The sequence below is a fragment of the Phalacrocorax aristotelis genome, chromosome 5 (genome assembly GCF_949628215.1).
Source record: "Phalacrocorax aristotelis chromosome 5, bGulAri2.1, whole genome shotgun sequence".
In the NCBI taxonomy this organism is placed as follows: domain Eukaryota; kingdom Metazoa; phylum Chordata; class Aves; order Suliformes; family Phalacrocoracidae; genus Phalacrocorax; species Phalacrocorax aristotelis.
The window spans coordinates 4,758,132-4,771,571 of NC_134280.1; the positions used below are offsets into that span (position 1 = coordinate 4,758,132).

The 13,440-nt window shown below is 44.0% G+C and overlaps 1 protein-coding gene across 18 annotated transcripts in view; it reads left to right on the plus strand.

Annotated features, from left to right (window-relative positions):
• The first annotated feature begins 9,531 nt into the window (after window positions 1-9,531).
• The window catches only part of QTMAN (queuosine-tRNA mannosyltransferase), a 186,222-nt gene continuing 182,313 nt past the window's right edge, over window positions 9,532-13,440 (plus strand). For 10 of the 18 annotated variants that reach the window (XR_012660580.1, XM_075092792.1, XM_075092793.1 and 7 more), the window contains exon 1: window positions 9,533-9,618. The gene's annotated coding sequence lies outside the window, so the exon portion shown is untranslated. Of the gene's footprint in view, window positions 9,639-13,440 lie in introns of all 18 variants that reach the window. The other 8 variants (XR_012660581.1, XM_075092800.1, XM_075092806.1 and 5 more) reach the window with 5 other exon arrangements.

The window sequence follows — 13,440 nt, forward strand, 5'->3', positions numbered from 1 at the left end:
GGAAAGTTAAACCTCCTAAATTCCTGAGATGTAAATTTATGTTTGCTCACAGTGTTCATGTAAAAGGCGTATCCCATCCCTAGAATGCTGTGTGGTGCTTCCAGGGTTACCCTCCATAGCCCCGCATTTCTGTTGCATTTTGGGGAGGGATACGGGACACACGCAGTCAGAGCAGGGAAGGCCTTGGACATTAAGGGAAGAAAAACCTGAAAGGCGGTGTCATAAAGACTGCTTGCTAAAATATATATTAAAAAAACCTAATGAGATTTCTGTTAACTAGCAAATCACGGAATCACACAGTATCGCAGAATCCCAGGTGGGAAGGGACCTCAGGGATCATCTAGTCCAACCTTTCTAGGAAGAGCCCGCTCTAGACAAGATGGCCCAGCTCCCTGTCCAGGTGATTCTTGAAGGTGTCCAATGTGGCCGAGTCAGCTCCTTCCCTGGGGAGATTATTCCAATGGTGACTGTCCTCACTGTGAAAAATTTCCCTCTTATATCCAAATCATAGGACTTTAAAATTTCCTTTCCTGAATATGTAGACTTTATGTTTTATACACCAAGTAACTGACCTCAAGAAATATTTTTCCTATCGACCTGAACTATTTTATGCAAGTTTAAGGGTATTGGAAAGGCAAGGACAATGGCTAAACTAGTTAACGTTTGGTGACTTCCTATCAGAGTCAAGCACAGAAACTAATGAAGAAATGTTTGGGGTTTTTGATGCTGCCTGTTGGACTTGTAAGTACATTTAGTCTTTCTGTGGGGAAAAAAAACAAAATTGAGTGTGGGTTTGACTGAATTTCAGCTTCCTGATGATATATGTTCAGACTATCGGGGAAAACAAGCAATATTATCTAGGTTCCACCGCATTATGTGACCTACGTGAACAGCTCAGGCAAATCAGGCAGAAACTGAGACCTGATAATGCTTTATAAATACCCAGGTGGGGGAAAAAAACATTGTGAAATACTTTTACAGACAGATCGTGATCTTGAGCAAATTTTCTGCTGGCCAGTGGGCAATGCTGAAACTTGAACCCACTGATTTCAAGTATTTTTGCACTCCTCAGCTCTGGTATTAATCTGCAGCAGCAGAACGCCAGTGAGCTGGTCCCTCTGTGCTGGAGTGATTATCGCTGAGCTGATGGATGTAACTGCAACTATTGTGAAGAGTTCTTCCAGATCTGCACTTTGTATTGCAGCTGTTAATATTTTTTTATTGCTTTGTTTTTTTGTATCCATATTTTAGTTGCCTGAATGACATATTAATTAACCAAATTCAGAATTGGTTAATTCAACTACTGGAAGGCTTGTATTTATCATTGTTCAGTAATACTAGCCAAATGTCAGCTCTTAGTTTGAAAAATTCCTCTGAACTAGTAAACCAGAGAATAATAAAGATACTGCAATTTTCTTCCACTAAAATAAACAGAATATTTTCTTAGTTAATTGTTTACATGTCTTACTCCTGCCACTTCTTTCCTTTCATCCTTATTTTTCTTGTTTTCCTTTATTCACATTTCATCTCTTGAACTCCTTATCTCTCTAATCCCTTATCCTTTATGTTCTTGTTTTATCTCTCATTCCACCATTTTATTCCCTGTTTCCTAAGCCTATCTCCCTTCCCATGCTAGGCTCCCCAGGCTTTAAATGCCCTCTGAACCCTTTTTCCCTTTCCCCCAGTTCTCTACCTTTCTCTTCTCTTTCATTTTTCCTTACAGCAATCTCCGCAGAACAATACTAGAAGTCGAGCTGGCAAGCTGACAAAAAAGAACAGTTGGAAAGAAAAGTTTACTCAAAGACAGGCGCATTTCTTGAAACAAAAAAAGAAGAAATATCTATAGGAAGGTGTTGCCAAATCATCTGCTTTTTCAGATGTGAAACTTCTAGCAAGGCTCTCTGCAGTGCCGATGTGAGGGAAGGAGCAGGAAACACTATCAGGTTGCCAGATGACTTGAGGAGGGTGAGGTGGGATTCTTAAGTGCACGTGATAGCAGTAATTCAGGATATTATTCCTCATGTAAAAATAGCTATGCAAAATTAACACAAAGGCTTTGGTATAAAAAAGATAAAAGCCAGGAAACTCGGAGGCTGTGCAGCTCTTTTTATCTCATTTCATTTTGGTTAGGGGATTGTGGGGAAACAGCAGAAGAGATAGAGTGTTTACATTAAGGCATCTGGTCCAAGGTGTAGTCACGACAAAAGGTTATTGTATTCCTGCTTGTCAAATGGGTGGGAAGAGGTCCTGAGCATAAAGGAGATGGTCGTAGGCTGGGGACACATGGACAGGGATGGGAAACGTGAAAGGCCGACCTGGAGCAAGTCACACAGTGGCAGTCGCCTACAAATTAGCAGCCTGGATGCTGGACAGTGGGTCTATGAACGAGAGAAGATTTCAACTGTGATTTGCAGAGGAGTACGCTTGAGGAGTACGCTTGTTATGGGGGGTAGAGCAAACCACTTCGGGCTTTGCATTATATAGTCTCAGCTTTTTAAAAGCTTAAGGAAACGTTCTTTCCCTGTTCAACCGACTGAAGGCAGAGCGGTTTCAGTTGGCAAGTATCTATTAGATAGCATTGATTTATTCTGGATTTGAATTTCGCTCCTGGAAATAAAACAGCGATGTGAAGAGAGCTGTAGATGGGATTTCTATTCCCATCCCCGCTACCCGAGACGATGACCCTGAGCCTTGACTTGCATTCCTAATAGGATAGACCTTCTTTTGTAAGAATTCTTTAGCACCTGTAGGTTACGCGTTCAATTAGCATCTATATCCTGAACCGAGCCGAGTTGCACAAGCTTGAAAAAAGTAACAACCAAATGGCTAATTAGGTCAAATTTGGGGCGTATCAAACTTGACAGTGTCTGGCTTACATCACCGTGGATTTACATAATGGAACTTAACGGTGCTGGAGAGTCTGTTGTGTCAACTCTGATGACTCTATGGAAGGTTTTTTCCATAATTTTCTTTAAAACATAAAATATTCACTCAGAAGAATATCTTCTCGATAACTTTTCCATCTGTCCTGGATAGTGCGGGGCCTGTCACTGCTCATTACCTGGGCTACCAGCGCAGTAGCATTTCCATCAGTTATCTTATTTTTCACAACTCAGTAATCAACGTCAGCCCCCAATTGTTTAACAAATTTCCTCTTTAAAACCAAAGTTATATTTTCAGTTAAACCAGAACTGTTTTTTCAACTGCAAAACCCCGAGAGAGATGGCAAAAACCATGAGGACTCAAGGTAAATGCTTTGGGTAGTCTTTTCCAGAGATACTACCTATCAGTGAACAATAAAAAAAAAACAACAACCAAACAAACTAACAGAATCTTAAGTTAATAAAGTTTTATATTCTTACTGTGGCTTCCTCTGTCTTCTAGCAGCCCATCCTGTACATCAAAGGTCACAAAGAACACAATGAGTCACTATCAAAACCCAAAGAATGCTTTGTGAACAATTACTATACATAAATTGCAGCCTGGTATTTCGTCTCTGTGCCAACACACAGTAATACAGCCCATTTCCTCTTCATTTTTTTCCCTGCAGCTTTTGCCCGTAATAGCAAACAGCTTTGTTAATCTGCTCGCAGACCTTGAATTTCTGGTTTTTTGGGGTGTACTTGTACCTCTGCCTTTTTGAGTAGTGGGCAGCAGTGGTACCAATTCTTTTGCTATGGCTCTTTAGGGTACATTTCTTTGGTGTCAATAATCCACAACAACTCCATAACGCTGCCAGGCTTTGTAGCCAAAAACATCATTAGGAATACTGAAAGGGTCCCCTCTGAAACCCAGAGCCGAAGTGCCCCCCGGAGAGAAATCAGCAGTACATTAGCTCACGCCTAGCAGAGCAACTCAGTGCTGTGCAGCTGGGAAACCTGTGCGGATGCCTTAATGCATGCCATTGCTGGGAGGACTGGCCTCAGGATCCATTCACCCAGTTCGGAGGCAAACACGGTACCTTACATGCTTTAAATACCATGCATGTGGGAGGAAATAGACCCTTTGTTTGGAGTCTAAAGTATCTTAGCGAACGTCAACCTTGGTATTGCATTTCATACTGTAATCCCCAGTTTTCCCACTTTCCACAATACCTTGTGTCAATGACTCATACTGCAATCCCCTGAAAGCGAAGCAGAGATGTGCATTTGCTTCTACAGTTTTAATATCTGAGAAATAAAGAATCTTTTAAAATTTCACTGAATAAATATTGCGAAGACAAATAAAGGAGAATCGTTTTTCAGAAGGTATGATTTGTGTGTGAGCGCACATGTGTGTGTGCAGTTGAGTAACAAATGCAAACCTAGGCTTACACCGTCATTGTGTTATTACCTATGCACTCAAATTTTGCACACTGCTCAGTTTTGGTTAATATTTGTTGTCTTTAACGAGCAATATTATGGACTAGAAAGTTGTGATGACAAGTAGCAACAACTGGCATTCTCTCAACAATTCCACAGTAAGAAAAGAGGGAAGTAAGATAATATCAGCCAGCTTCCTTCTGAAGAGGTTTGGTTAAATCAGAATTCTTCGTTTTAGAAAATTACAAAGCAAAAATACTTCAGGCTACTATTCTACCTAGCATGGGAGGAAGATAGATATTTTTACTGTTCCCAAAATAATCACATCCTATCGTACCCAGCTCTAGTAAAAGGTATATTGAATCAAAACACGGCTTTATTGCCTCCTGTATTGTGAGAACCGTTCAAAGACCCTTTGCTTCAGTCGATGATAACAGCAGTAATCAAACGCATTTGAGGGATGCACGCTATTACTCATCTGGCCGTACGCTGAAACACGGCACTCGCAGTCAGGTCCATGGCTTTGATTTGTCTTCAATAACATTCACGTCAACTGCTGACATGAAGGGGACACCAAGAAGGGACAGTAACTGTCCTTATAATACACTTCACAAGTTTGGAGCCTAGATTTTGATTCTTTATAATTAACCTTATGTGTAAACTTGCATGCATTTACTCATGCAGTTTCCAGTTTTCAGTCTGTAAAAAGGAGATGGTAGCACTTGCATATCTTTGGGGATTAAGATCTAATCCTGGAGGAGCTCGTAGACACTACTGCAGCAATTGTGAATAGGTGTAAGCACCAACAGGTCCTCACAAGATAAGGAAATATATTTTAAATGCTGTTCTGGGGGAATAATATTATCACGTAAACCTTATTAATCATTAATAAAAATGAATTCAGCATCCTTGAGTGAAAGCTGCTATAGAAGGCTAATTCATAACCTTTTTAGAGCCAAATTTGGAAAAAGCATTTGTAGTTTTGTACATTCTTGCTTGATTAACTCCGCAAACTTGCATATACACATTTAATCTCCATTTTGCACATGCTTATACCTATCTGCAGATTACAAGTTACATAAGCACTGTAGAATTTGCATACCTCCAAACAGAAGCCTCACTTCTGCAGAAGGACTTTTAGAAATGTGACCTCTTCTAAGTTATACCAGTAAAATATAGAAAACTTGCTGTCACTTATGATGTAGAGCAAAACCGGTGATGAAAATTCTTGCTTGTGTTTGAAAAGAAAATACATTCTTCGTTCCTTCCATGCAAAGGAAATATTTCTGCTTTTTTTTTTTTTTTTCATTTTCCTTCTTCTCGCACACTAACTGAATGTGGGTGGGAAACAGTAGAAACAGAAAGGGTCATGTTTGCTCCTCAAAATTTGAAGATGGTGTTTTTTTCCTTTGCCACAGATGCTCCGTGCTCATCAGTTGCCGTGTACTTCTGAGAGAGAAAAGAGAGAGAGAAATTGCCAATAACATTGGTAACCTTAAGTGTAGGCATGCATAAAAATTTGCTGAAAATTGGGTTGTGGTACATGTTCTTATTTTAGATTTGCCCTTGTTAACGTCTTTTTAATAAACAGGTGCATACACTTCCCCAAGCTGTCACTGTTGTTTACTCAGTCTGCACACTTTATAAATCTACTAATGGAATAGACCCAATCATCTTAAGGATCTGTGCTTTAATAAGCTAGAGTCTCAAAGTTTTCAGGAAAATACTTTCTGGTAATATAGTTCTACTGGATACCAGCTTCACAAGGTTTGCTTTTAAAGATAAAAAAAAAAGGTGACACAATTTCACTTCTAAGTTCAGCACAACATAATACAGAGTTTCATAAATGCTTGACATTAAGATTAGCAACTAAGTGGGATGGATAGAGGGAAAGGGAAATGAAAAGGTGTAAGAAAGGTGGGAAAGGCTTTTCTAGCGGAGTCTCAAACCAAGAGGATGCTCCCCACTGAGCGCCCGGATCACAGCGGTATAGGCTTAGGCTTACTTTCACTAGCTCAGTGTCAGCCACCCCAAAAGTTTCATTCCTCCCTCCACCTCTTGACCTGGAGCAGAAGAGCCTGTCACAAGACGGGGAGACCCTAGTTTTGATTCCTACCAAGTCGTGAAACATTTTCAACCAAAATCTCTCACTTCCTTGGAGAGTGGCTGACTGACTAGGCCGCAACGCAAACTGAGGCCTCCCTCACTCAGAGAAGGAGCAGCTACAAAAGGCTGCACTCGGAAAAGGATTTTGCACGGTGAATGTTGAAGGGATGGAGCAGCTTCTTCTCCATACTCTAGCCTTTCATTGCAACTGCAGTCTCACAGGTCATTTAAAGAGCCACTCCAATTGATTGACATTGCTACTCCCTCAAGACTGCTTGGGCAGACACAGTTGTGTTGATGCAACGATTGTGTTGACTTAATTTGTCTGCAAAGAGCATAAACTCTCTCCAAGCATTCCCTAGAAGGTCTAAATATCTGACTTTCATTCTGGATTCCACCAAGGGGACTGCACATTTACTGCTGCAGTGCAGGACTTAAGGACTATAGACCTCACTGATTGTGTCCACCCCTAGGTTCTTTGAGAGCAGTGGCTCTAAAGAAACTAACAGTTACACTCAATGTATCAGAGAGATTAATATGTTAATAATTACTTTGCTATTGGACAGGTAAATAAGTTAAAGGTATATAATTAAGTGTAGTTTCATCTCATGAGCTTTTAAACTGCATCACTGGAGATCAGTATTGTCTGATCATAGATAGCAAAGAGTAACTGCTGAAATTTCTTGTAAGTGACACCATGGGAAGAGTTTCTGCATTTAGTTCTTTGCTGAAGGTGTCAGTTCGATAGCCCTGGAGAATGTAATCTGTAACATTTATCTCCAGAGAAGTTAGGGCAATGAAAATAACAAAATAAAATTTCCCTGTGTCATTGAAGTTATCGTTGTTTTTCAGGGTTGGATGGATAATTCCAGGATTCCATGTTTCACCTTGCCGTGGGTACCACCAGCAGAGCAGCAATGGAGAAATTTCTACAACGCGGAGAACTCTTGAGCTACGTATTTGACTGAAAAAGCCGACATGTTAAACAAAAGCTACCTATGTTGCGGTCATACGGGGAAAATTTTAGCGATCACCAGCTTGGTTTGCATTCAAGTCTATGACCTACATGTGAGAAGTCAACTGACCCCGTATATACACCCGAAGCTCTCCCGCTCTTAACAGGCTATTTTAACCTAGAGCTTCACATGACTTGATGTGGTTACGAGTTGCACAGCGCCTCATTAGGTGAAGAACCCTTGAGCAGCCTGTGCCGGTCTGAGTCATGGTGCTCCACAAGGAACTACGCTCACGGTGCAGGCTTCACCGCTAGCATTATTCTTTCTGGGAAAAAGGCAAAAAAAGAAAAACCTTTACAGCAGCAAGGCTGGGTGCAGGACAGATAGAGTGATTTGCTATGAAAAAAGTTAGGGGGGGCTCATTAGAGGCAAAGTTATTAGGCCAAGCAAACAGTTAATCCCTGTCACACAGAGGTAACAGAGTTGCCAGCCTTGAACTCTAAATTAAAGGCGTTCTCTGAGCGCCAGAGAAGTGACTCTTTTTTGCAGCTTCCTCAGTACCATCCGTCTACCATAATGCTGTGGTCTTTTTCTTTCTTTAAATTCTGGGCTCCAACTAATTACTGGCAGGAAGTGCCTATTTTTATGCCATTAGTATGCAAATGAGTGAGAAGTAGAAAAATATTCTAAAGGAACTGTTACAATATCTGTCCACAGATTACTGGCCAATTAGAACATGGGATTAGGGCTGCGGGACCCCAAAAGAGTATGGCCAAAGTCTTTCTGCTTGGGTGCCTCGAGTGTAATTTCAATGGGAACTGTATATACACGGTGCTTTTCCTCAAAAAAAAGGGAAAAAAAAGTTCAAGCCTAAATTGCCTGCTTACAAATGAGCACTTCTACACTTGAAAAATGAATGCCTTCACTTCCTCGCCTCAATTTTTTCTATCCATAAATTGGGGATAAAACATCCTGTTTGTCTGCGTTCCAGCACACGCCGGGGGCGAATTATTCAGCCGGACTGAAGGTCTCCTCATCTCTCACCCTGTCTGACAACGTCTGAAAGACGAAAATCTGATATTTATAAAGTTATTTATAATGTAAGTGATAAATATTACAAGATTCTCAGGTCTTACCGCTTCTGCCTGGGCAAAAAAGAAAAAAAATCAACAGGAAGAACTGCCTGCCTTGTGACATTTTGGCATTTCCATAGCTTGATAGTATCAGGAATTCAGAGGTGCATGAGAGTGGAAAACTATTGGAAAACAACTTTACTAAGCTTTTTGAACCTAGAAAATTGTGAAACAAAATGCTGCATTATCCTAAGGGTATTTCTCATGCAAATCAGCCTTCTCGGCACTCTTTCATAATAACTGATTAGCCAGAGTAGGAAAAAATACATAATTCCTCAAGTTACTGGTCTTGACGCTTGTCACAACCGTACTCTGGAAATTTTGCTTTATCACACCATTAGGTATTACTCATTTTGACTTCCTATTAAAAAAAAAAACACCCAGAGTTTACATTGACACACCAAAGGTAATGCCACACTAAACTGAGTCCGTGTGAGAAACACTCCTCCTCCAAAGTTTAGCCGGAGAGGTTTGTCACCTGCTGAGGCGGGAGCAGAGGGCTCACAGGCTGGCTGTGAGGCCAATGCCTGCCCGGCCTCCACAGGAGATACCCCACCTGAGAAGGCTTATCAGGGAAAAAACACACACCTCCTACCCGCATATACCTGATAACACCCCTAAATTTTCTCTTCTTACATCTGTTTCTCTCAGAAAAACTTTGGTGTGGTGGTTTTTGTTTTTGGTACTCAGTCCACCTAGTAAAGGGTTCCTTGTTATTTATTCCCTCCACCCACCGCCGAAGCCTTCGCGAGGGCCCCGCCGCCCGCCCTACGCTTCCACCGCTTTGCTCCGCTCAATTTTCTTATTTTCCCTCCCGGCTCCAGCAGCCGGGCCCGGCCGGGGGAGCTCCCGCCGGGGAGGCCTCTCTCTGCCCGGCCTCCTGCCCCAGGGGCGCCGGGCGGGCCCGGGCCCCTCGCCCCGCCGGCGGGGTGGGTCCCTCGGGCGGCGCCGGGCCCGGGGGCGAGCGGGGCCCGGCCCGGGGCGGCAGGCGGAGGAAGGAGGGGGCCCGGCGGGCGGCGGGGGGAGGCCGGCTCTGCGGCGCGCCGAGGGGAGGGAGGGGCCGGGACGCCGGCGCGTCGGTGCCGACGGTCTCCAGGCGGGAGTGAGGAGGAGGAGGAGGAGGTGAGCTCCCTCTGGGTGGGGTAAGGAGCGGGGCCGCCCGAGCCAGGCAGGAGGGAGGGAGGGAGGGAGGGAGGGAAGGAAGGGGTCAGCGCCGAGCGGCGGGGCGGGCGCTCGGCCCGGGGCCGGGCGAGGCGGACGGGGCCGAAGGCCGACGGTGGCGGGCGCTCCGCGGGAGGAGAAGGGCGGGGGGGGACCGGCCCGGTGAGCCCGGCTCGGTTCGGCTGGGCCTGGCCCGGGGGAGGCGAGGGCAGCCGGGGCTGGGCGCTCCGCCTGCCGCGGCTCCCGGCACCTGCGGCACTGCTGGGGGCAGCCGTCTCCCCGGCCCTCCCCCCCTAAGATGGCTCCGCGGCCGTGGCGGCGGCCTCCGGAGCGGGGGAGCCCCGTGGGAAGGGGCGGCTGTCCGGGGAGCGGCGGCGGCTGCCGGCACCGGGTGGGCGCCGCTTCCCCGGCGGCCCTAACATGGCGCCTGGGCCCCGGGGAGCCGCTGCAGGCGGCGGGAGTGCGGGCAGGCCCCCCGGCACTCCGGGGCCCCCGCCGCCCTCCGCCGCCCTCCTGCGCAGCCCCCGGGGGCTGCGGGGCGGCCGGGGAAGGGAGCGCGGCCTGGCTGGGCCCGGCTTCCCTGAGCCCGGCCCGGGGCAGGTTGCTGCGGGGGAGCCGCCGGCGGGACGGGCCCGGCCTGCGTCAGCCCCCGGCCCCGCCGCAGCCCCCCGAGGCCCTCAGCATGCGAAATGAGCGTGTGGGGTTATGTACTAAAGACACTTTTATTTTTTTAACTACAAGGTGCGCGGGGCAGGGACCGCTTTTTGTAACCAGTTACAAAGTGAGCTGCAAAACGTGAACCCAGTTTCATTCCAAGTGTCACTATAGAGCCATTAAAACGTTAATATGCATAAATAGTTCTGCTGGTAAAACTCTCAGAAAAAATTGTAACCTTCCTGGTGGCATAGTGTTGTGTTTACAGAACAAGGAAAACAAAAACGTAAAAAAACCCTTCAATTTTTCAAAACGTTTAGGTTTTAGGATTTTGTTTTTATTATTTTAAGCCAAAAGCGCTGTGTGACAGAACGCTTCGTAGCAGAGAAGCCGCTTAAATACACTTTGCAAACGATTCCCAACTTTAGGAAAGTGTGTCTCGGCTGAATGAGACTTGGCAGGTCTGCACAAATCTTTTAACACATGACTGTGTGATGATTGGAGTAGCAGACTGGAGGAAAGAAACCATTTGAGGTGCAAATGCATGCACTTTTTTAAAGAAGCGGGGGAAAGAGTTTGAAGTTTACTTTATGGTAGGATTTTCTGATTGGTGAGAAGTGGGTGTGCGTTACCGTGATTCGGAGTTTAGCCCAGTAGTCAGGTAAAGATGAGTAGCAGATTTTAGTGTGGCTTATAACAATGGTTTGGCATAATTAAATGGAGCTATTTTATTGGACTCTATTAACCTGGTTAACCTTAAATCTTAACCATGACAGGGTTTTCATGTAAAGAGCTTCCATACAAAGTACAATACTGAATTTTAATTGGACCTTTCAAGACCTAATGTAGAGTGTATTCTTCTTGCTTCCTTTCTTTTTTTTTCTTGGAAGTCCAGATGTAGTAAAATACACCGTAAAGAATACTTTCTGACATAAGTTTAAATGCTATGAATTCAGATTGCATAAATCAATTAAAGGCAGGATTTTTGGATACAGTGCTGGCTTTTTCTTTGGTTTTATATGCCGACCACATATAAAAAGGTGAGGATCATTCTCAGTAGTGCAATACCTCAGTCTTGACAAACTTTCTGAACAGTTTCCCAGTCTAATAATTAGCTGGCCAGTGAACAGCAGTGGTAAAATCCACTGGAAGCAAACCCACTGTCCAGCTCAAGGTGTAGGTGCTTTACAAATGTGGTACGAAATTTCTCCCTCCAGTGATAAATGCACAATTTTAGTTCTCCTGTGGTAGTATGCTTACAACTACTGTCGATTATTGCGCTGAGAGTAGTACAGTAAAGCCCCGTGAAGGCAAGAACTGCGCATAGTGGGTCGGTCTTGTCCCTCAGAATTTGGCCTGAACGAGGGAAGGCGTTTGGCACGTGGGTCACTAATACGATACCAGCGAACATCATCTGAATTTCAGTCTTTTGGGATTTGCCACGAGCTAAACACTTGTTAATTAACCCTTGTGGATGCCTCTGTTGCGTCAGGATCAGCACCAAGTGCGGCTGGTACTGTTGGGGAAGTCGTCCTCGTAGCTTACAAAGTGCCTGCGTTACAGCTGAAACGTGTCACTTTTGCTGCTAAGTCACTTAGGCTCTAACGTAAAAGTTATACAACTTCCTTAATGTTGTTTTAAAACTAAAATATAGACATATTTTAAAGACCTGTTTGGCTGGAGGCCCACTTTAGAGTGGCCGGTAAAAGTAATAAACGATCCTCAAACATTTCTGCTCAATAAAATTTGAGAATATGAAAACAAAAAGTTCCTGGTTTAGGTTTTCATAAATGTTTTCTACACCCTACGACTGCAGTGTTTGACGTTGCCCGTAGCTCAAAGAAGAGCCACGTGCCTTGAACGCTTCAGGCCTCTGGCCCAATATATATCATGGACTTCGGTTACTTTCTGTTGTGATCAGAGTGGTGAAGGTTTATGGTCCCAGAGCAATGTGCCGTGCTGGTGGAGATTTCTAGGTAGACATTTTTACCAGAAAAGAAAAATATTTATACACTGCATTGTTTTGGCATCATAAGATCAGAATACGTTTATACAATACAGTCCTATATAGTTCAGCTGGGGAGAGCTGTTGAGAGAAGACATTTCTCCTGCAGCTGTTGATGAGCAAATGTTTTATGTGGAATATTCCCTTGTCTTAGCTCTTTCAGTTGCAGAGAGGAAGTCTTGTCCAAAGTCTTGAGATCTTACCTGGTTAAATAATTCAGTTAAAGAGCTGCTGTTTCTGTATAAATTGGATCCTGAACTGTGCGTTCAGAAGAAACATATATAACATATATGAAAGCTTATTCCTGTGTGAACAGAAGTGTATTCTGTTGTAAGGAAATATACTGAGAATATATTTTAAGGTTAGCTTTTTCGACACCGTTGGTATAAATAATGGGACCTTAAAGTGGACTGTTCTATTTGAGTGCTGCTGTGCACTGCTGCTTGAGACATGAGCCATTGTGTCGTGGGAGTGGTAACAAAACCAAGGCAAATGATTTGCTAACTTGAGCAGAGTATCTCATTGTCTGGGACTAGTGGCATAACTTATTAATATTGCTAATTTTAAAAAAAAGATACGAAAGCGCAGAACAAACTCTAAATAGATAGGCGAGGCTGTTAGGTACGCACACAGCAGGCGTTTTAGAAACACATTGGCTACCATGGTTTTTTGTTTTTTTTTTTCCATTTCTTTGTGAGAAATGTTCTCTACCAAGTTTGTAAAGCAGGAAAATAATCTTAATCTTTGGTGGCAGGTTTGTTAACGAGGGGCTCTGGAGAGCCTGCCTTCCTCTGCCCCCAGCCATCAGTAAGCGGTGCAGTTAGCAGCGGTGAAGCAGTGCCTTAGTGCTGTAAGGACACATACCCCAGCGTGAATTTCACTTCTGAATAGATATATATCAAAGTATGTCTTAAATGTACACCTTAGCTAGCCATATTGCTGCACGTCAGATGTGAAAGTAAAAATAAATGTGTGAAGCACCAGACAGAGTATGAAATCTAAATCTGAAAGCCATGTCTCCAAACAGTCTATTATCCTAAATCCTGGATCTCGTCTATATGGGAGCATATATATATGTTTTATTTTTGATCCACAGTATTTCCTGTAGGCAAGAAATCAAAGAT